The following is a 22,746-nucleotide window of genomic DNA, read 5'->3' as shown; positions in this document are numbered from 1 at the left end:
GTCCTTAGGTTAGTTAGGTTTAACTAGTTCTAAGTTCTAGGGGACTAATGACCTCAGCAGTTGAGTCCCATAGTGCTCAGAGCCATTTGAACCATTTTTTTTTCCTACAATGACTGTTACCACCCCAGTCTGTAGCCCAACTCTCTTTATCAGGTGTACAATGTCATGCATAACAGTACTGTAGTCCAGTGGTAGACCAACATTCTATTAAGCAGGTGGCCATAATACTTTTTCTCATAAGTGTATTTTGGCAAGTCAGTAACACCTGCATCGAACATCATCAACAACTCAGAAATTAAAATGCCATGCTTTTTAAGGTAAACTCATGCCTCGAATTGAACTAGTAAATAAGAAGGCATATATGGGCCGCCGGCCGCGGTGGCCGAGCGGCTCTAGGCGCTACAGTCTGGAACCGTGCGACCACTACGGTCCAGCGTTCGAATCCTGCCTCGGGCATGGATGTGTGTGATGTCCTTAGGTTAGTTAGGTTTAAGTAGTTCTTAAGTTCTAGGGGACTGATGACCTCAGAAGTTAAGTCCCATAGTGCTCAGAGCCATATATAGGCCAACAGAAACTCTTAAGACGATGTTTAAAGCCGCCATTAACATGAAGATTGCTTTGAACACCGCCGTTCTTTAAAAGGTATGCTCCTATTGTAGGCAGTATACCCTTACCTCGGTCTGACGTGACACATTAACTTACCAAGAAAGTGAAGTTCGTGTAAAAAAAAAAAAAAAAAAAGAGTTAAATGGCTCTGAGCACTACGCGACTTAACTTCTGAGGTCATCAGTCGCCTAGAACATAGAACTAATTAAACATAACTAACCTGTGGACATCACACACATCCATGTCCGAGGCATGATTCGAACCTGCGACCGTAGCGGTCGCTCGGTTCCAGACTGTAGCGCCTAGAACCACACGGCCACTCCGGCCGGCAAGTTCGTGTTAAGAATGGTGTTTGGTTGGTTGGTTGTTTGGGGAAGGAGACCAGACTGCGAGGTCATCGGTGTCATCGGATTAAGGAAGGACAGGGAAGGAAGTCGGCCGTGCCCTTTCACAGGAACCATCCCTGCATTTGCCTGGAGCGATTTAGGGAAATCACGGAAAACCTAAATCAGGATGGCCGGACGCAGGATTGAACCATCGTCCTCCCGAGTGCGAGTCCAGTGTGCTAGCCACTGCGCCACCTCGCTCGGTAATGGTGTTTAGGTCGCAGCGTTTTGGTACTTGTCCCCCTGGCAGAAAGTAGAATGAAGGTTACGGGTGGGACAGGAAAGGAAATGATTTATTGAGGTATAGGGTATCCTCCAAGACGCATCATATGGTTTGCTTGCGGAACACACTGAGGTGACAAAGTCAAGCGATATCGATATGCAAACACACAGACGGCGGTAGTATCGCGTACAGCAGCTATAAAGGGCAGTGCACTGGCGGAGATGTCATTTGTTTTCAGGTGATTCACGTGCAAAGGTGTCCGACGTAATTATGGCCGCACGTCGGCAATTAAGACACTTTGAACGCGGTATGGTAGTTGGAGCTAGACGCACGGGATATTCCATTGTGGAAAACGTTAGGGAATTCAATACTCCGAGATCCAAAAGTGTGCCGAGAATATCAAAATTCAGGCATTACCTCTCACCACGGACAAAGCCGCGGCCGAAGGACTTCACCTGACCGACAGCGGTGGTGTTTGCATAGAGTTGGTTGGTTGGCTGGTTTAAAAGAGAGGGAAAGGGACCAAACTACGAGGTCAACGGTCCGTTGTTCCTAATAAAACAATGCCCACAAGTGTGAGAATAAATCAGACGAGACATATAACACAAAACGGAAAAAAAGGAAAGACCACAAGAAGGTAGGAAAGGCAACGAACACTAAAAGGAACAAAAGAGGATAAGAAAACAACAGAGAGATGCAAGAAACAGTTAGAGGAGAGTAAAACAAGGAAGCAGATTACAGTGGCTGGCCAACCACGAAAATAATAAGGAAAAGCCAGCCACCCTGGAACACATTAAAACTTTCATCCTAAAAGCACTAGGGTAGAGGGCACAGGGGGACAAAGGTCATGCGCTAAAACTCAGATCGAATGCTATTGTGTTGCATTATATGTTAACCGGGGACCTAGAAACGACGGAGAGGCTCCGTCCCCGCCGCAGCCGCAGTGTCCACAACCCCACGACGACTACCGCAGTCCACTTCACCCCTTCGCCGCCCCATTCCCAACCCAGGGTTATTGTGCGGTTCGGCCCCCGGTGGACCCTCCATGGAACGTCTCACACCAGACGAGTGTAACTCCTGTGTTTGCGTGGTAGAGTAATGTGTAACTGAGGCGGAATAAGGGGAACCAGCCCGCATTCGCCGAGGCAGATGGAAAACCGCCTAAAAACCATCCACAGACTGACCGGTTCACAGGTCCTCGACCAAATACGCCGGGCGGATTTGTGCCGGGCACCAGGCGCTCCTTCCCGCCCGAAAAGCCGTGCGTTAGACCGCACGGCCAACCGGACAGGCACATCGAATGATAAAACCCGCCGGCCGCGGTAGTCTAGCGGTTCTAGGCGCTCAGTCCGGAACCGCGCGACTGCTACGGTCGCAGGTTCGAATCCTGCCTCGGGCATGGATGTGTGTGATGTCCTTAGGTTAGTTAGGTTTAAGTAGTTCTAAGTTCTAGGGGACTGATGACCACAGATGTTTAGTCCCATAGTGCTCAGAGCCATTTGAGCCATTTGATAAAACCCACCCTCACGGATGAAACGTAAAACCAAATCAGCCGATGAGGCGTTGTCTGCTAAAATCAAAGATAACGAGTCCGGCAACCGAAGATGAAGTCGCAGTGCATCCAAAGAAGGACAGAGCAGAAGAATATGGGCCACTGTCAACCGGGCCCGCACCGACACTGAGGAGGTAGCCGAGGATCGCCCAGGCATGGCCAATGCGGAGTCGGCTTAGAACCAAGGACTTCGACACATTCGTGGTCCCCTTAATGGCTCGCAGTTTGTTGTGCGTACTGAGATTTTGCCATTCCGTCTCCCAAAGCTGAAAAATCTTGCGGCGTAATAACGAACGCAGGTCAGTTGCGGGGATGCTGATCTCCAGAAGTGGTTTCCGTGTAGCCTTCTTGGGCAGCCGATCAGCAAGTTCATTTCCTGGGATTCCGACGTAACCAGGGCTCGCATAGAGTTTTCATTGCCAAAAGATAAGCAATACTGCTAGAAAAAACCGTAGAAATCAATGTGGGATGAACGATGAACCTGTTCGTTAGGACAGTGCGGCGAAATTTGGCGTTAATGGGCTATGGCGGCAGATCACCCGACGCGAGTGCCATTGCTAACAGCACGACGTCGTCTGCAGCGCCTTTCCTGGGCTCGTGACCACATCGGTTGGACCTTAGACTACTGGAGAACCGTGGCGTGGTCAGATGAGTCCCGATTTCAGTTGGTAAGAACTGATGGTAGGGTTCGGGTTTGCTGCAGACCCCACAAGGCCATGGACGAAGTTGGCATCAAGGCTCTGTACAACCAGGTGGTGGCTCCATAATGGTGTGGGTTGTGTTTACATGGCATGGACTGTGCTCTGGTCCAACCGATCCCATCATTGACTGGCATAGGTTATGTTCCGCTACTTGGACACCATTTGGAGCCATTCACGGACTTCATGTTCCGAAACGATAATGGAATTTTTATTGATGACAAGGCGCAATGTCACGGGGCAGAGTTGTTCGCGATTGGTTTGAAGAACATTCTGGACAATTCGAGCCAATGGTTTAGTCACCCAGATCGCCCGATATGAATCCCATCGAACATTTATGGTACATAATCGAAAGATCAGTTCATGCATAAAATCCTGCACCGGCAACACTTCCGCAGTAATGGGCGGCTATAGAGACAACAAGGCTCAGCATTTCTGCAAGGAACTTCAAACGACTTGTTGAGTACATGTCACATCGAGTTGCTGAAGTATGCCGGACAAAAGGAAGTCCGACACGATATTAGGACCTATCCCATGAGTTTTGTCACCTGTTTGTATCGTGCTAAAAGGGAGAGAGACCTGTGGTAGTAATCGAAGGCACTACGACACCTGTAGACTCCGTCAGCTTTATTGTGGGTAACTATCTGTATCACAAAGTCAGGATCGTTCTCCAGTGGTTCGAGGGGCATGACAGTTAATTCACGTTGATGTCTTGGACACTAAACTCACCTGATCTGAAAAGGACGGAACGCATCTGGGACGCTGCAGATCGCGAGCTTCACATCCACAAACCACCGGGTGCCCGTTAGCGTATGTTACGACGTACCTCCGGAAATGTACCAAGGTTAGGTTAGGTTAGTGGTGTTTAACGTCCCGTCGACAACGAGGTCATTAGAGACGGAGCGCAAGCTCGGGTTAGGGAAGGATGGGGAAGGAAATCGGCCGTGCCCTTTCAACGGAACCATCCCGGCATTTGCCTGAAACGATTTAGGGAAATCACGGAAAACCTAAATCAGGATGGCCGGAGACGGGATTGAACCGTCGTCCTCCCGAATGCGAGTCCAGTGTGCTAACCACTGCGCCACCTCGCTCGGTGTACCAAGGGTTTGTCGAGTTGTTGCCACGCAGAATCGCTGCTGCAGAGTGTTCCAAATGTGGACCATGATGCTATTAAGCAGGTGGTCGTAGTGCTGCGGTTCGTGTTGTACTACGAGGGTGTGTCAAATGAAAACCTTAAATTTGCAATAACAAATCGAAATTTCGCGCCGTTATCCTGTAAGTTGGTAAGCGCGCTACAAACAGCGTGCAGAATGGCCTGTATGTAGCAGCATAGTGCATATGCACACGTACCGTAGCAGTATCAGTATAAAGATGGCCTCCCCACTTGCGACTTGCACCAGGGAAGAACAGCGTTCTGTTATTCGGTTTTTGGGCGCTGATAACCACGCAGTTGAGCGCCCCACAAACCAAACATCATCATCATCATTATTCGGTTTTTGCGTAGTGAAGGTGTGAAACCTATTGAAATTCATCGACGAATGAAGGTTCAGTACGGTGATGCATGTTTGTCACAGCAGCAAGTCTACGAATGGAGTAGGAAGTTCGCAAATGGTGTGACTTCAGTGGAAGATGCTCCTCTTCCACGTCAGGCACAACGAGTTGTGACCCCACAGAACAATGCAGCAGTTGAACCCATAGTGAAGGAAAACCGCCGAGTGACACAGAATGACATTGCAGCATGTTTACAGATTACTCATGGATCAGCACACCACACTGTGCATGATGGCTAAAATGGTTCAAATGGCTCTGAGCACTATGGGACTCAACTGCTGAGGTCATTAGTCCCCTAGAACTTAGAACTAGTTAAACCTAACTAACCTAAGGACATCACAAACATCCATGCCCGAGGCAGGATTCGAACCTGCGACCGTAGCGGTCTTGCGGTTCCAGACTGCAGCGCCTTTAACCGCACGGCCACTTCGTGTGCATGATGTGCTCCAGTTTAACAAAGTGTCTGCAAGATGGGTGCCACGGCACCTGACTCCTGAAATGAGGGAACGACGTGTTGATGCTTATGAAGAACTTCTTCGGTGCTTTGAACGAGAACGTGATGGCTTCCTTTCAAGAATCGTTACTAGGGACGAAACCTGGGTTCGCCTCCACCAACCGGAAACGAAGAGAGCGAACAAGGAATAGCGCCATTCCTCATCGCCAAAACCAAAGAAGTTTCGAACAGAACCATCAGCATAGAAGGTAATGCTGACTCTCTTTTGGGGCGAAAAAGGCGTCATTTTGAAGCATTACATGCCTAGAGGGACGACTGTCACCAGTGCATCATACACAGATCTCCTAAAAAATCATCTGTGGCCTGCAATCAAATCAAAGCAACGTGGATTGCTGTCAGCAGGTGTCCTTTTGCAACATGTTAATGCAAGGCGCCACACTGCCCATACAACAGTTGCAACAATCACAGATCTGGATTTTGAGTATCTTCCTCATCCACCGTACTCACCAGACCTTGCCCCAAGTGATTTCTATATGTTTGGACCACTCAAAGACGCAATGGGAGGAAAGAAGTTCCGTTCTGATGAAGAGGTACGCCACGCGGTGCATGAGTGGTTGCGCGGACTACCAAAAGAATGTTTTTCTAAAGGAATTTATGCACTTTGTAAGCGCATTGAGCGTGCGGGAGATTACGTTGAAATGTGATGCAGCTTTGTACCACTTCTGACCAATAAATAATATTTTAAAAAATATTTAAGGTTTTCATTTGGCTCATCCTCGTAATAAACGCCTATAAACAAGCTATTAAATTTAGCTTAATTGACTGTCTCATCACAGAACGTGCAAGTTGGAGGCTTGCCTGCTCAGTGAATGAGGACAGGCGGTGATCTGTGGCAATTCCGATGGCTGAGTACAGGCACAAGTGTAGTGGTGTTCACTGTTTGGCGTACATCGTCGAAAATGGGACTCAGCAGCAGAGGACCCCTACGTGTTCCAGTGTTGACCCCAAAGAAGTCGTGAATGGCGTTTGCAATGTGCATGGGATCATCGGTATTGAGGGTTGATTAACAGAAATGTGTCATCTGGCAGGATGAGTCACATTCCTTCTACACCAAATAGGAGGTCGTGTCTTGGTATACCGTCATCCGGGCAACCATCTGATCGGAGGTCGCTTTATTAATACCATTCAGTACATAGTTCAGTAAATTCATGGTTACTAGACGATGTCGTTCCCTTCCTGAGGGCAGACAACAGTTGGGGCGCCATCCTTTAACAGCTATATGACAGGGACGATGATATTTAACAAAGCTATACAAACAATATTCTTACTGAGTCGTGCGTATTACGCAGATACTACTGTATACGTTGGATCGAACGCAATTTTAATAGGCAAGGGTACGTTAACGAAGTAGCGAGTTGCCAACACTCGTATCATTTTTAAGCAGTTAAGAGAAAACAGCCCAGTTTTTATTTCAATGTTTTTCTTTCCATGTTTTAATTTCAGCAATTTAATCCAAATCGTATCATTTCCATTGTCATTGTAATAACAGCCAGTAAGAGAGCTTAACCTCGGCACTTATCACGCACAGACATTCCAGCTCGCCCATGGTGTTATCATTAAGGAAAGTCCTCTGCGTTGTGAACTCTTGCCGTTAGTCCTGTTCTCGCTTATTATCCAATCTTGCCGTACTACAACACAGATAAGAATAGTAAAGCATGTGGCAAGAAAAAAAAATTTAATATGTCCTCTTATTTGCAAAAGGAATTATGAATACACTTTTTTTAGAGAGTTTCGAATCTTAATTTAACAATCTAAGTCTCACATAGCACATATTCAGCAAGATTTATTAATCATATGAAACAGGGGTTATTGGGTAAGTGTTACGTTGTTGGTATTGGAACTTCAAAACTCTTCGCTCGTAATTAATAGTTTCGCCCATCTTTCAGGGCACCACGACCCTTCCCCCTGCTCTTCCCTTCCATCCAAAGAACAGTTGACCTTTTTATATTTTTACACAAATAAGCTTCCAACTTTTGGAAAAATAAAGTGGCATGGGAACTAAGGGTCTCGAAAACGGCAAGGAATTCTGAAAAATTACAAGCTATATTTAACACTGCACAGTTTTTAGTTGCTCGCCGGAGTTCCACGGTTTGCCATTCAGTGCAGGTATAGGCGACTCTTCACATGCTACCCGTAACATACCAAAGACAGTTTGTGAGTCCACAAATAGAACCGGAAAACAGAACGTTGAATGAGGGAAGGCAAACAGGGAATCATCCCCCACTAAGCAGAACGACAACTATGACGACCGAAAGAATCAGCGTCAAGCTAGCGCTGAATGCAAAATTGCAGTTGTCTGAATTCTGAGAGTTTGTATTGGACATCACATACGCTTCTTCCATTTTCGAACGAGTGCTTTTCACATACTGTATTCCTCTGAATTGCAAATTCTTGGAAGTTACGATAACACAGTGTACTAAATACCGAAGTAGACAAAATACTGTGTTAAAATATTTTATTGTTATTAAAATCCTGGTATCTGTTGCACATGAAAAATAGGGGTTTATGGCAAGTTATATTAATGTGGAGAGATACTTACTGTGGACATGAAGAATCTCCAAAAGGAATTAATGGAATCGAGAATCTCCAAATAAAGTGGCCTACACACTGAACAACGATAAAAGAAGTCTTGAAAGGCATCATTGCGGTTCCCTCTGCCCTCCCATCTGAAAAGCCGATGATAAATCATATTTCGAAGCTCATCCTAAATCACTAAAAAACTGTCAACCCCGCGCCGCCAAGAACCGAACACTGGACCCACGACCGACTTCCTGCCCAACCCTACCGCCTGAAGAATTTTCAGTAACGCAAGCAGTGTATTCCACAGAAAGTACTCAGATACTAGAGCTGGGATAACGAACATACGATGTGTAACGCACAATACCGTTTCCGTCCTGGGGAACAGAGCAACCCTCTGGCATGAAACCACATGGTGTTAACCAATGAAATGTGCTGTAAACGGTGTTATTGTTAGCCCAGTGAATCATGCATGATACAGATAATACATTGCTTGCACGTAGGCTGCAGTATAAAGTTGTACTGTCTGATGGACGTCTTTATTACGTGGACCGTCTGTATGAATTACGAATGAACTGTACTCGCGTGTTAATACAAACTGACTTCTGCGATATGCTTTCCCACTGTTTGCAACCCGGGAAAACGACCTTCAACAAGGACAGAAGAAAGCGCAGCGGTCTGTACCTGAGCAGCCGCCCACCTTCTCTGCCCCTTCGGTAGCTCAGTTGGTAGAGCGGTGGACTGTAGTGGTTAACAGAGCAGATATCCATAGGTCGCTGGTTCAAATCCGGCCCGAAGGAATATTTTAATTTACTTGAATGACGGCTATTATGTATGCCTTTCGTGGGAAGCAAGGCAAATTTACATTAAATGCAAAACATATTTGAGAATCATAGTTTGTTAAGTAAACCTTGAAATTTATGTGACTGATGTCATCTCATTTTAGCAATTTTCTGTTCAAACTTGATGCCTCGGGCAAGTTATTTAAATGTGTGATTTGATCCATTATAAATGGTTCTGAAAGCCTGCGACTGTGAAAAGAATAGGTTTGTTTATAAATAACTCATCTCCTACCAGTCATGAATTTCTTTATTTTATTTTTCGCACGACGCGTTTCGGGAAATGATTCCCGTTTTCAAGTGCGTTTTTTATGTTTCTTATGTCATCCCTATGCGATGTTGTCGATGTGTGAGATTCTGCTTCATTTCGTTGGCTTTAGGTTTCCTTATGGTCCATATATGCAGAGTCTCTCACACACTAAACACCACACACAACTTCTTGTAGACTTTTAAACATCGAAAACATTTTGCATAAAAGTGTACAACAAGTTGTGTGCGATATTTAGTGTGTGTGAGACTCTGCACAAATGGACCATAAGGAAACTTAAAGTCAACGAAATGAAGCAGAATCTCACACATCGACAACATCACATAGGAATGACATAACAAACACAAAAAACGCACTTGAAAATGGGAATCATTTCCCGAAACGCGTCGTGCGAAAAGTAAAATAAAGAAAATCGGGACTGGTAGAAGATGAGTTATTTATAAACAAACCTATTTAAATATGTGTTACTATAACGTTCACGATTCATACCTCCGCACAGCAACACAGAAATTCATTGCCATATGCGTGTGGGTTCCATTGCAGCGTTTAATCGACGTGAGCGGTATATTCACCAAGGGCGATACTTCGTGTAAACCCACATTAAATGGATTTATCTTGCATTTTCCACTTCTGCAGCTGCGAAACTGGGTACCTCACTGTCGAAACCACTGTCGCTTTAAGTTTTTGCTGAGGCTCATTTTATATTTCACCTCTCATTTCCAGTAATACGACGCTGTCAGTGCGAATAAAATGGTTTTTACCACGGAAACCACACATTTAGAGACGTATGTTCGTATGATCACACTTGTTCCTTATCCTTTCGGGGATCGTCTCTTTCAGCTTGTCGCCGCTCAAAATCCTCTTGTATGTAGGACAAGGGTTCCGATAGCTGACATTTGGGATACACTGGAAGTATAAGGGGAAAAGAAAGATTGCTTAAAAGACAGCAAGTATCGAAATACATCTCAGAAAGTTGTTTCTAAATCAACGTTTGTATCAAAACATTGTATGAAATTGAAGCGTTGACCTTGGGTAAAATTGGAAACAAGAATCTAGAACCATCTGAAATACGAAGCTGTAGAAAGATGATAAAAAGTAAACGCGAGGAGAGAAATTTATGGAAAACCAGAAAATGTGATAAACACTGAGAAATTATTCTGAAATATTTAACTTTCCAACTGAAGGAAGAGTACAGTAGACCCATTTTATGTGTCTATACAGACATTACTGACTACGAAATGGGTGGGACGTATGTCGAGATGAAATAATCAGGAAGAGTCCATCAGTTAAAAGGCTGAAATTAAAAAAAAGTTTACAGGTTTTACTCATCTTGTGGCACGTTTATCTCTCCGAAAAATATCAGCTGTACAGTTTTCTGCTGTTCATGTTAAACTGCACGTATGTTGCTTAATATTTGAGCCAATGCAAAGATCACAGAAATACAATACTGCCTTCTCTGATGAAGTCCTACGATATTCAAACCAGTATTAGGTCTGAACTTACCTTGGTGGATATAACGGAGCTATCCTGACGTCATTAGTTCACGGACGTCAACTTATAAACGTTGATTGCAACAGGATGGCGCTTGCCGATTACTTGTTGCCAGTCTTCTGTGTAGTATTACTGGATTGGTCATATTGTGAACGAAATTACATTTTCAAACGTCCGAAAATCGGCAACTTTAATTTACTAACGTCGATGATTACATGTAAGATACGATTTCACCTATGAAGAGGAATCTGTGAAATCTTCATTGATGACGTTCTACCACAGGATTTCTTGCAAGAGTAAAAAAGAATAAAAAATAAAATAATGACAACAAAAATATGAGTAGCATTAAAAGAAATAAATTCAATAAATAAATAAAATGAAGTCAACAAATACATAAAAAATACAAACTAAAAATTTATAAAATAAAAAACAAATATAAAAAAAATAAGAATCTAGGTTTACTTTGACATATCAGAGAAAAAGAATGCAAGTTTTCGGTTTGAAGTTTACAAGTAATATATTGATACATGTAATAGAAAACTGAACGAAAAAAAAAAAATCCTCGCAGTTCTACAGTGAAAAACGATGTCACTAGTACAATAACTGACACTTATTGTTTTGTTAAAATCCAACGACCAGTTTCGAACTGGAGCATCTGCCTTTTACACGGGAGACAGAACCGATTTTCCACCACCATAGGGACACATCGAAATGTGATGCGAAATAATTAATTTCGGCATCATTTTAGTGCTTTTTTGCACTTTAAATGGTTTCAAAATACGCAGTTAACGAGAGAAGCGAACACTTGAAATTAACGTCGACGAAAAGTTAATTGGACGTGACACCCAACGAGGGGCTCGACACAAGCAGTGTAAGTATAAAATGTGTGTGGCCACGCAACTGATGTTCAGCCGAAAATGATATCGTCTATTCTTCTTTTTCGTTAAGTGAAAGCGATGACCTGGAAGCAGGCTTGAAATAGCGCATTTCATCCTATAGGGTGATCTGAGCACATGGCGTCCGTTAACCACTGAATCAATTATTGAAAATTAAAGCATTAAGTCGATCGTTTTCCGTTCTTAGTGGGGCGCCAACTACAAGTATAGAAGGATAAACCACCATTTTTTATCGGAGAAGTTATCGCTGACAGAACGATGCTAGTGGCCTTCCCAACTACTGCAGCCCTTTCATGTCCTTCGACTCTCTTTTTTGTACACGTTGCACGTAGTCTTTCGCTCCCTGTACTTTATCCCTTCAGAATTTCAAAGAGAATACCACAGCCACCGTTGTCAAAAGATCTCTCTCAGTCTACAAATGCTGTAATCGTATGTTTCTCTTTTTTCCGGATATCTTCTCAGATAACCTGTAGGGTCAATACTGATATGTACACATGTGGTGTCTGTTCTTTTGGACGTGTTTTTCCAACACATGTGTTGGGTCGAGACTCAGACCCAGATTTCCCGCCATAACAGCATCGTCCATCCGAGCACTGTTCCCTCACAACCCAAACTCCAAGCCTTACAGTAATGAACAAAGTAAGAGCATATTGACTATCAGACCAATTGTGTGATTGGATTGAAGAGTTCCTAGTTAACAGAACGCAGCATGTCATTCTCAATGTAGAGAAGTCTTCCGAAGTAAGAGTGATTTCAGGTGTGCCGCAGGGGAGTGTCGTAGGACCATTGCTATTCACAATATACATAAATGACCTTGTGGATAACATCGGAAGTTCACTGAGGCTTTTTGCGGATGATGCTGTGGTATATCGAGAGTTTGTAACAATGGAAAATTGTACTGAAATGCAGGAGGATCTGCAGCGAATTGACGCATGGTGCAGGGAATGGCAATTGAATCTCAATGTAGACAAGTGTAATGTGCTGCGAATACATAGAAAGAAAGATCCCTTATCGTTTAGCTACAATATAGCAGGTCAGCAACTGGAAGCAGTTAATTCCATAAATTATCTGAGAGTACGCATTAGGAGTGATTTAAAATGGAATGATCATATAAAGTTGATCGTCGATAAAGCAGATGCCAGACTAAGATTCATTGGAAGAATCCTAAGGAAATGCAATTCGAAAACAAAGGAAGTAGGTTACAGTACACTTGTTCGTCCACTGCTCGAATACTGCTCACCAGTGTGGGATCCATACCAGATAGGGTTGATAGAAGAGATAGAGAAGATCCAACGAAGAGCAGCGCGCTTCGTTACAGGATCATTTAGTACGCGCTTAAGCGTTACGGAGATGATAGATAAACTCCAGTGGAAGACACTGCAGGAGAGACGCTCAGTAGCTCGGTAAGGGCTTTTGTTGAAGTTTCGAGAACATACCTTCACCGAGGAGTCAGGCAGTATATTGCTCCCTCCTACGTATATCTCCCGAAGAGACCATGAGCATAAAATCAGAGAGATTAGAGCTCACACAGAGGCATACCGACAATCCTTCTTTCCACGAACAAAACGAGACTGGAATAGAAGGGAGAACCGATACCGATAGAGGTACTCGAGGTACCCTCCGCCACACACCGTCAGGTGGCTTGCGGAGTATGGATGTAGATGTAGATGTAGATCAGGGGAAAGAAGCGTCAAGTGGCCAGGTTGGGAAACGTGGCCATTGCTTATTTGATGTCTTCAACAGTGCTACTTACTACCGAGAAGTGGCCAAAGTAGGTGTAATCGATACCATTAGTGTTTTCATTGATGCTGCCAAAGGAAGCTCGCTCCGACATCCTTCTGCGAAGGTTTTTCGATCGTCGGATGTAAGGAAAGTCACTCATATTACTTTAGTTGCTTCAATTTCATGTAGAGCAAAATATTTTTGCGATATGACGGTTCACAATATGCCCTGTGGTTTACTGTCGTTTCTTTCGGTTGTATTGTTTCGCGTGCGAACCATTGAAACAGACATGGCGTCCGATCGGGGAAAATTGGCCACGCTACATTCAGGAAAAGTGGCCACTTTTTCCGAGGGATGGTCACTATTTCCGACAGTTCATTTTCAGTCTGCTTATCCCAATGAGAATTAGCTAATTCGATATTTTATGCACACTATAACAACTGAAATTAAAACATTACAAATCATTTTATACACAAAACTAATATCCATTATCCTGTTCTTTTGCAACGGTTTGCAAGGACTTCAAGATACCAATAAGACACAACCGGAAAAAGAGCAACAAACAAGGGACCCTGTTGCGATGCAAAAGGCGACTGAGGCAGTAAATAATGATATAACATCCCTTTTTCAGCAGCAGCAAAACAGTTCAATATTCCAGTTTACACGCTAAGACGAAGAAATATAGGGAAAAATAGAAATGCAGTTGGCAATAAAAAGGCTTTAGGCACTTCAGGGTAGTGTTCAGTGAAGAACAAGAGCGAGAAATCCTTAGCCACATTTTTGAAATGCAAAAGCGATATTGCGAAATTACTGTGAATGACCTACGGCGATTAGCATTCCAGTTGGCGGAGCGTAACAAAATACCACACCGTTTCAACAAAGAGCCTGAAATGGCAGGCAAAGACTGCGTGGCGTGCTTTAGAGAACGGCATCCTAATATTAGTCTTAGTTAGCCAGAATCTGCCTCTGTGGCTAGAGCGCAAGCGTTTAGCAAGGTGATCGTAGACGAGTTCTTTGATATCCTTAAGACATTGCAAGATAAACGATTGTAATGTATATGAAACTGATATGTAGATGAAACCGGTCTTCTGACGGTTCAGTCCAAGAACAGCAAAGTGTTTGCACTCAAAGAAGACGACAAGTCGGAGCCACTGCTTCAGCTGAGAATTGCTGTCGACTTTTGTAATGTGCATGTCTGCAGTAGGAAATTTCATTCGCCCTTTCGTAATCTTCGCTAGACGAAGAATGAAGGCTGAACTTAGAAATGGGGCTCCGCCAGGAACAGAATTTGCGTGCCACTCTAGCGAGTGGATGTAGAATGAAATTTTTGGATTGGTTTGAACATTTTTTAAAACATGCAGAGCCAATTGCTGAAGATCCAGTTCTACTAATCTTAGATGGTCACTCTACCCATATTAATACTTCTCATTTGTTGACCTTTTTGTGCCAATAATGTACTGCAACATGCTTCTTTCTCGTTTGTATTACTGTTCTCCTAGCAATAATCAATGGTGAAATAGAAACTATAAGCCTACCCACTCTTTTTAAACTTAAAAGTCTCTTTGGGAAAGGAGGCAAAGGACTAATCACTTTACCCCATCGGGTAGGGAAAAGTGGCCACTATGTAAACATTCAGAAAAACTTGTTTTGCAAATCAAACTGCCTTTTCCTGCTGCTAGTTATTTTATTAATCCCGTACGCGTTTCGCCTTCTCCTTTTCTAAGGCATCACAAGTGGGATCTATAATGACACAGTTTTGTTAGTTATAAATTATCAAACAGTTCACTTCGCGATTTTTTGTAAAAATGTAATAACTCACGATTTGCTGATCTGCGTTTCCTCACATCTGGTCTGGAGGTCGCATTACCACTTTTATCACTGTTCTATATTTTTTGTGTTTTCGCCACCCACACACTCTTCAACATGTTTCTCACTCTTTTTGTGATGGACTATCGTTCTTCTGTCACTTGATACAACTATTTCGTCGTACACTTCTTTTCACAGCGTAAATATTGCGACTCCATTACGCGTATCATCATCTTTGGTATGTGTTGCCACCCTAACGAAGAATATGTTCGTTACTAACTTCTGTTTATGATGTTTATACCGTGTGTGTGTGTGTGTGTGTGTGTGTGTGTGTGTGTGTGTGTGTGTATGAGTGAGAGAGAGGGGGGGGGGGAATAGAGCCTTTTTTTTTTTTTTTTTTTTTGGGTGGGAGGTGGTTATACTCGCTGTTAACGAGTGGCTGAAAACTTTGGTGACAGCTGTTTTGACTTTTCGTTTCAGTATCCTGGGGAGGGGTCATGGATGAGAGAGTGTAAAGATGTTGGGTTCTGTTATTATTACGTTGAACAGTATTATTATATTTATCCTTTTTGCGAACATTATTCTATTATTTTATCTATTAGTGTAAATAATGAATTGCTTGGCATGTGTACTTGGTCATTCAACAGGTGCTTTTTATTGTTGATTCTAATTATTCTCATGTCATCTTCTCTAGTGGTTGGTCTGTGGTCATTTTCTCTTAGGTGTTCTGCAAATGTGGAGTGGTTTGTCCCATATTTCCATGTTCTCATTTCAGATACAAGGAACACATGAGAGCATGGAAATATGGGACAAACGAAGTGGTTCCTTCATCTTCGGAATCAAATCAGTCACAAGGACTTAAGTCCGGGGAGTATGGTGGACGGTACAGTACGTCCCAGTCCCATCGACCGAACAGAGGAGCCACAGTTGCGTTGTATGCGCCCGCGCATTGTCGTGGAAAATGATGAGTGAGTTGGGCCGAAAGTGTCGCCGCTTCTTTCGCAAAGCTGGTCGCAGGTGGTGTCTACTTTGAAGTACAGTAACAGGTGCAAACGTGTAACTCTTTTGTATCGGTTGTGCATAAATAGTTGCCACTATTCAAGTTCCAACCTTCTTGTATCCTATAATATATACTTTGACGTTAGCTATAAATATTTGGTTGATACCTTACAGTATGTAGACTGGAGATGTATGTCACAAGCTTCTGTGAATCACCATGTTTTCAAGAAAATTCCATTTCACTTAGAGTGGTCACTTAAACCCACCTCCCCCAACTGACATAGCATCACCTATCCATGAACACATTACCCACACATCGTTATTCCCATAAGAGATCGGGTATGGTGTGCATCCGCACTGAAAGGACGGATCGGGAATCTAGATCTGTTAAAAATGTGTTCGTGGGTAAGTCTTGCTATAACAGTAGTGTGTGACAGGCTGGAAATTTGAGTTTGAAGGAAAGCGTGTTGGGGTGGTCGAGGCGGTCAATGTGACCAAATGTGTTCAGATGTGTGTGAAATCTTATGGGACTTAACTGCTAAGGTCATCAGTTCCTAAGCTTACACACTACTTAACCTAAATTATCCTAAGGACAAACACACACACCCATGCCCGAGGGAGGACTCGAACCTCCGCCGGGACCAGCCGCACAGTCCATGACTGCAGCGCTCTAGACCGCTCGGCTATCAATGCGGCCGTTTGCGTAAAGCGGGAAACCCGGGTCGAGTCCGGAACAAATGTTCACTCGTTACCATTGATACATTTCAATGTTCAAATGCGGCCAAGACTCTGAAATCTTCTAACAGTATTGCCTCACGCGTATTTACCTTTCTTCTGAACCCAAACTGTTGTCTGGTGAAAAATAAATAAATAAAAATAAAAATTAAACACCTTTCATCTTAAGAGACTATACTCTCATACATAAGTCGTAATACTGTACTACAGTTGAGATCTCTTCGAGTTGTACTTGATTCTTACCGGAACTATACATCTCTCTCTCTCTCTCTCTCTCTCTCTCCCTCTCTCTCTCTCTCCCTCTCTCTCCCGTTTTTTTTCTTTTGGGTCATCACTCTTCTGAATGGTTTGATAGGGCCCGCCACGAATTCCTCTGCTCTGCCAACCTTTTCATGTCAGCTGTCTAAAGTACAATCGATCTACAGGCATGAAAACTGCAGACGAACATGAAAAACGAGAACCACGATCTTCGGGAGCAGCTCACCTGGCTTTCCACAAGCTAAACAGAGACGATGTGGCACTCGGTCGAGCCTTAAAAAATGGGACACCAATTTTGTTCCTGTAAACAAACGATTGGAAGCGAGATACAGACCGTCGAGTTAACAGGTTTAACGACGGTCGCCGATTCGGCTTTGATGTCGTGGGAGGGGAGGGGAGGAGGGGGGGAAATTAAAACGATTAAGTGGTGTTCCAATAATGGCAGCTACACGTCGCCGGCACCACTTCAGAAGAGAAGGGGGAAGAGGGATGGGGTACTGTAGCGGCGGGATAACGATTGGGTGGATTTTGATAGCGGAATGACCGAATAATGGAGAGCGTTAATGTAATTTGGCGTAAGATGGATGCGCAGCAATAAATCTAGTGGCGGCGGCAGGTCGGTGTGGAGCGGGCCGGTGACCGGCGCAACAGCAGGCGAAGCGCGTCCCGGACCCGTGCGCCACATGGCGCCGCAGCACCTGTCGCGCGACAGACACGCGCCTCCCACAGCCGCGCGTAGGGAGCTACGATATTCGACCTTGGCGTGACTAGCAGCTGCGCCCCTCCGGTGTCTTCTGACATAGCGCCTCCCTCCCCCCCCCCCCCCCCCCCCCCCTCCTACCTTATAAGTCTGAGCTGTCTGACTATGCTACGACAGCCCTACGATGTCTGTTAAATGGGCCATTAAATTTACACTACTGGCCATTAAAATTACTACACCAAGAAGAAATGCAGATGATAAACGGGTATTCTTGGACAAACATATCATACCAGAGCTAACATGTGATTACATTTTCACGCAGTTTGAGTGCACAGATCCTGAGAAATCAGTACCCAGAACAACCACCTCTGGCCGTAATAACGGCCTTGATACGCATGGGCATTGAATCAAACAGAGCTTGGATTGCGTGTATAGATACAGCTACCCAACACGATACCACAGTTCATCAAGAGTAGTGACTGGCGTATTGTGACGAGCCAGTTGCTCGGCCACCATTGACCAGACGTTTTCAATTGGTGAGAGATCTGGAGAATGTGCTGGCCAGGGCATCAGTCGAACATTTTCTGTATCCAGAAAGGCCCGTATAGGACCTGCAACATGCGGTCTTGCATTGTCCTGCTGAAATGTAGGGTTTCGCAGGGATCGAATGAAGGGTAGAGCCACGGGTCGTAACACATCTGAAATGTAACGTCCACTGTTCAAAGTGCCGTCAGTGCGAACAACAGGTGACCGAGACGTGTAACCAATGGCACCCCATACCACCGCGCCGGGTGATACGCCAGTACGGCGATGACAAATACACGCTTCCAATGTGTTTTCACCGCGATGACGCCAAACACGGACGCGACCATCATGATACTGTAAACAGAACCTGGATTTATCCGAGAAAATGACGATTCGCCATTCGTGCACCTAGGTTCGTCGTTGAGTTCACCATCGCAGCCGTTACTGTCTGTGATGCAGCGTCAAGGGTAACCGAAGCCATGGTCTCCGAGCTGATAGTCCATGCTGCTGCAAACGTCGTCGAACCGTTCGTGCAGATCGTTGTCTTGCAAACGTCCCCATCTGTTGTCTCATGGATCGAGACGTGGCTGCACGATCCGTTATAGCCATGCGGATAAGATGCCTGTCATCTCGAATGCTAGTGATACGAGGACGTTGGGATCCAGCACGGCGTTCCGTATTACCCTCCTGAACCCACCGATTCCATATTCTGCTAACAGTCATTGGATCTCGACCAACGCGAGCAGCAGTGTTGCGATACGATAAACCGCAATCGCGATAGGCTACAATCCGACCTTTGTCAAAGTCGGAAACGTGATAGTACGCATTTCTCCTCCTTACACGAGGCATCACAACGTTTCACCAGGCAACGCCGGTCAACTGCTGGTTGTGTATGAGAAATCGCTTGGAAACTTTCCTCATGTCAGCACGTTGTAGGTGTCGCCACCGGCGCCAACCTTGTGTGAATGCTCTGAAAAGCTAATCATTTGCGTATCACAGCATCGTCTTGCTGTCGGTTAAATTTCGCGTCTGTAGCACGTCATCTTCGTGGTGTAGCAATTTTAATGGCCAGTAGTGTACATATTACCGACAATATAGCCCAACAACATTGCGCCCACACAATTTGCAACACATACTACTTCAAAAATGTCATATTACGACCCTGTGCTGTTGAGAAAATACTTCATTTACACAACCAGTTTCACTCGTCTGACCATAATCAGGTTCTCACATAAAAGTTTTCGCAGCGGCTCAACGCGGTGATATGACATTTGTCAAATATTAAGGAGATGTGGGGCACCACCTCCTCAAAACGTGTGCTTCAAGACTACCAGGCATTACTGCGCCACTACTGTCCAGCAATGTTTTCGACAATGCAATTCCGAGTCAGAAGTTTTTACAAGGGGCACAGTACTGGCATAAAATGGACACACGCGAGCTAGTGCTAGTTAAATGCGGATCTACTGCTTTTACATCACTCAAGGAATCAAGTTAAAGAGAACAAGAGAAATCTGGCTAAATGTGGATGCGTTCTTTTTTTTTTAAGTAATCGGTATGCTTCAGAAAACTTAAAAGTGGACTGATGTTTGCTGCAAACATACCTGTTCCAGAATTTTACCAGAATCTCAAAACACGATTTCGAATATCTCGTACAAGCAATTTGTCCGAGAACTGCTAAGCCCGATACAAATGTGAGAGAATCTACACAAGTTACAACCTGACTGCCCTCGGTTTTTAGCTCTGGTGATTCGTTCAGAAGTTTGTATACCTGTTTAAGGTACACTATTTATAAAGAAGCCTCATGGTATCAGAGATAGGCCCATACAACGCTTTGCTAGAAGGACTGAAAGATTTCGTTAAGGAAAGTTTGAAATAACACGACAGTTTTATATTATATTTGTTCATCCGCACACACCACTTTTTATGCCGTCAAAACCTGCTTCAGGTGAAACTCATGACATCAAATACACAAACCACATGGATGAAGCACCTGCGCTTCCAGTCCTCCTATGCATATTTTTGCCTCGCATTTGGCATAGGTTCGAGGACTTCATGTTGAGCTCATCAGAAACAGCTTGCCAACATTTTTTTTTCGGGTTTTGACCGTTGTAGAGGCTACATTAATTTCGACGCCTCGTAGCTACGGCCATACATGGATCGTACTTATAATACTTACAGTTCTCTCGTTTGCCCACTTTTCCATTACTATACACAACAAAAAACACATGCCATTGTATGTCAGCGCGAAAACATTCGAACGAAAGCGAAGCGATATTTTTCTCACTCAGGCACGTCACTGCAGCATTCTCCGTGACAGAAGTAGGAAACAAAGGCGAGGGCGAGAGGGAATCATTTACAGACAAGAAAAGAGATAGATATTGCCATTCAATCTCTTTATACAAAAGGCAGTGTCCTAGCTGACTGATTGACTCATCACAGAAGAGCCCAAACCGCTAAGGATAGAAACTTGAAGTTTGGAGAGGGTTGGATTTTATATTGTAGGCATCCTTTAAGAAGGGATTGTCTGAAGTTCCACTCCTAAGGGCGTGAAATAGGAGGTGAAAGGCTTTTTGAAGTTATCTAGCTACTAACGGACTTTTGAAGCTAAAAATATTAAAACTGGTATTTGGATTCTCAGCCAGAAAAAAAATACATGTTTCAGGATTTCTGGAAATTCAACCCCTAAGGGAGTGCAATAGGGGATAAAAATTTTGTATAAAATATTTCGATACATTAAAAAAACATTGAGCTAAATTTATGAAAACTGGTATTTCACTTCTGGGTTAGACATAAGGAAATATTTGTTAGGAGATGAAAGTTCCTATGGAAATATCTCCTCTACAACGCAAAAGGCATGATTAACAAACCAGAATCGCTTTTTGGTCAGAATTGCAGTCGGAAAAGACCATGCTTATATGGGCTTAATTATCATGAAGAGCTTAGAAGGTGTTGCAGTTTGTGAACCAACATAAAAATTCGATGAAATAAAAACAAAAAAAGTCTACGCGAGCGAAGCAGGGGGCGCTAAGCTAGTAATAAAATATTCTCCACCCACGGTGGACAACAACTCCTAGGCAACACGTCGGCAACTACCTGCAACAGCCTGCAACATCAGCAATATTGCCCAACCATACAGGAAAATTGCAGTCTATTGCAGTACATTGAAGTAATGTTGACGGCAACGCTATTGCCGTAAAATAACGCCCATCTAAAATCACCTTTCGGCAAAGTATCCTTCGTGATGCTTCGTATCCGACAACATCGGTTGCATGATACCCAACTCGCGCTTTTCTCATGATCCAACCTGAAAGCCATGAATCAAGGCAGGCAATCAGTTAGAGTATTTCTTGCCTTCCCCGAAAAAGATTTGAGCAGAGCCACATCTGCGCCTCTTATCGAAAGTGTAATCGTATTGGGTATCAAGAGGAATTGTGACTGGATTAAGGCTTTCTTTGCAGGGAGGACACAGAATGTTATCTTGGATGGAGAGTCATCGACATTTCTAGAAGTAGCTTGCGGGCAATATTAACAGTAACCTAACATATTACACAGATGATACAGTTATCTATAGTGAAGTACTGCCCGCAGCTCGTGGTCTAGTGGCTAGTGTGTGTGTGTGAAATCATATGGGACTTAACTGCTAAGGTCATCAGTCATTAAGCTTACACACTATTTACATAAATTATCCTAAGGACAAATACACACACACCCATGCCCGAGGGAGGACTCGAACCTCCGCCGGGACTAGCCGCACAGTCCATGACTGCAGCGCCCAAGACCGCTCGGCTAATCCCGCGCGGTCTAGTGGCTAGTGTTGGTGCATCTGGACCACAGGGTCCCGGTTTCGATTCCCGGCCAGGTTGGGAATTTTCTCCGCCCGGGGACTGGGTGTTTGTTGTCCTCATCATTTCATCACCATCATTCTTGACAGTTTCTAGATTGGATTGAGTTAAAAATTGGGCTGTGTAAAAATTGGGACTTTATACGGGCGCTGATGATTCAAATGGTTCAAATAGCTCTGAGCACTATGGGACTTAACTTCTAAGGTCATCAGTCCCCTAGAACTTAGAACTACTTAAACCTAACTAACCTAGGGACATCATACACCTCCATGCCCGAGGCAGGATTCGAACCTGCGACCGTAGCGGTCACGCAGTTCCAGACTGTAACGCCTAGAACCGAACGGCCACTCCGGCCGCCGGCGCTGATGACTGCGTAGTTGAGCGCCCCCCCCCCCCCCCCCCGCAAAGTGAAAATCATCATCATCATCATCATCATCATCTATAGTGAAGCACTGTTTGAAAAAAAAGGCGCTAACATTCAGTTGGATCTTGAAAAGTTGTTAAACTGGAGGAGAGTTTGGCAACTTGCTTTAAATGTTCTGGCGTGAATAAGTGTGAACTTCACAAATTGCGAAAACATTGTATCCTGTGATTACAACGTCAATGAGTCAGAAATAG

At 44.2% G+C, this 22,746-nt stretch overlaps 1 protein-coding gene and 1 non-coding gene across 2 annotated transcripts in view; one reads left to right on the top strand and one right to left on the bottom strand.

Moving 5' to 3' along the window:
* The window catches only part of LOC124616288 (protein neuralized), an 854,641-nt gene that overhangs the window by 542,049 nt on the left and 289,846 nt on the right, over nt 1-22,746 (bottom strand). The window lies entirely within an intron of this gene.
* Trnay-gua lies at nt 8,758-8,847 on the top strand. The gene is given in 2 exon segments: nt 8,758-8,794; nt 8,812-8,847. It is a non-coding gene; the product is annotated as a tRNA-Tyr (tRNA).

Source organism: Schistocerca americana, chromosome 1, assembly GCF_021461395.2.
Source record: "Schistocerca americana isolate TAMUIC-IGC-003095 chromosome 1, iqSchAmer2.1, whole genome shotgun sequence".
NCBI classification, from domain to species: Eukaryota; Metazoa; Arthropoda; class Insecta; order Orthoptera; family Acrididae; genus Schistocerca; species Schistocerca americana.
The sequence above is the reverse complement of the archived record's forward strand: the minus strand, read 5'-3'. Positions and strand labels throughout refer to the sequence as shown.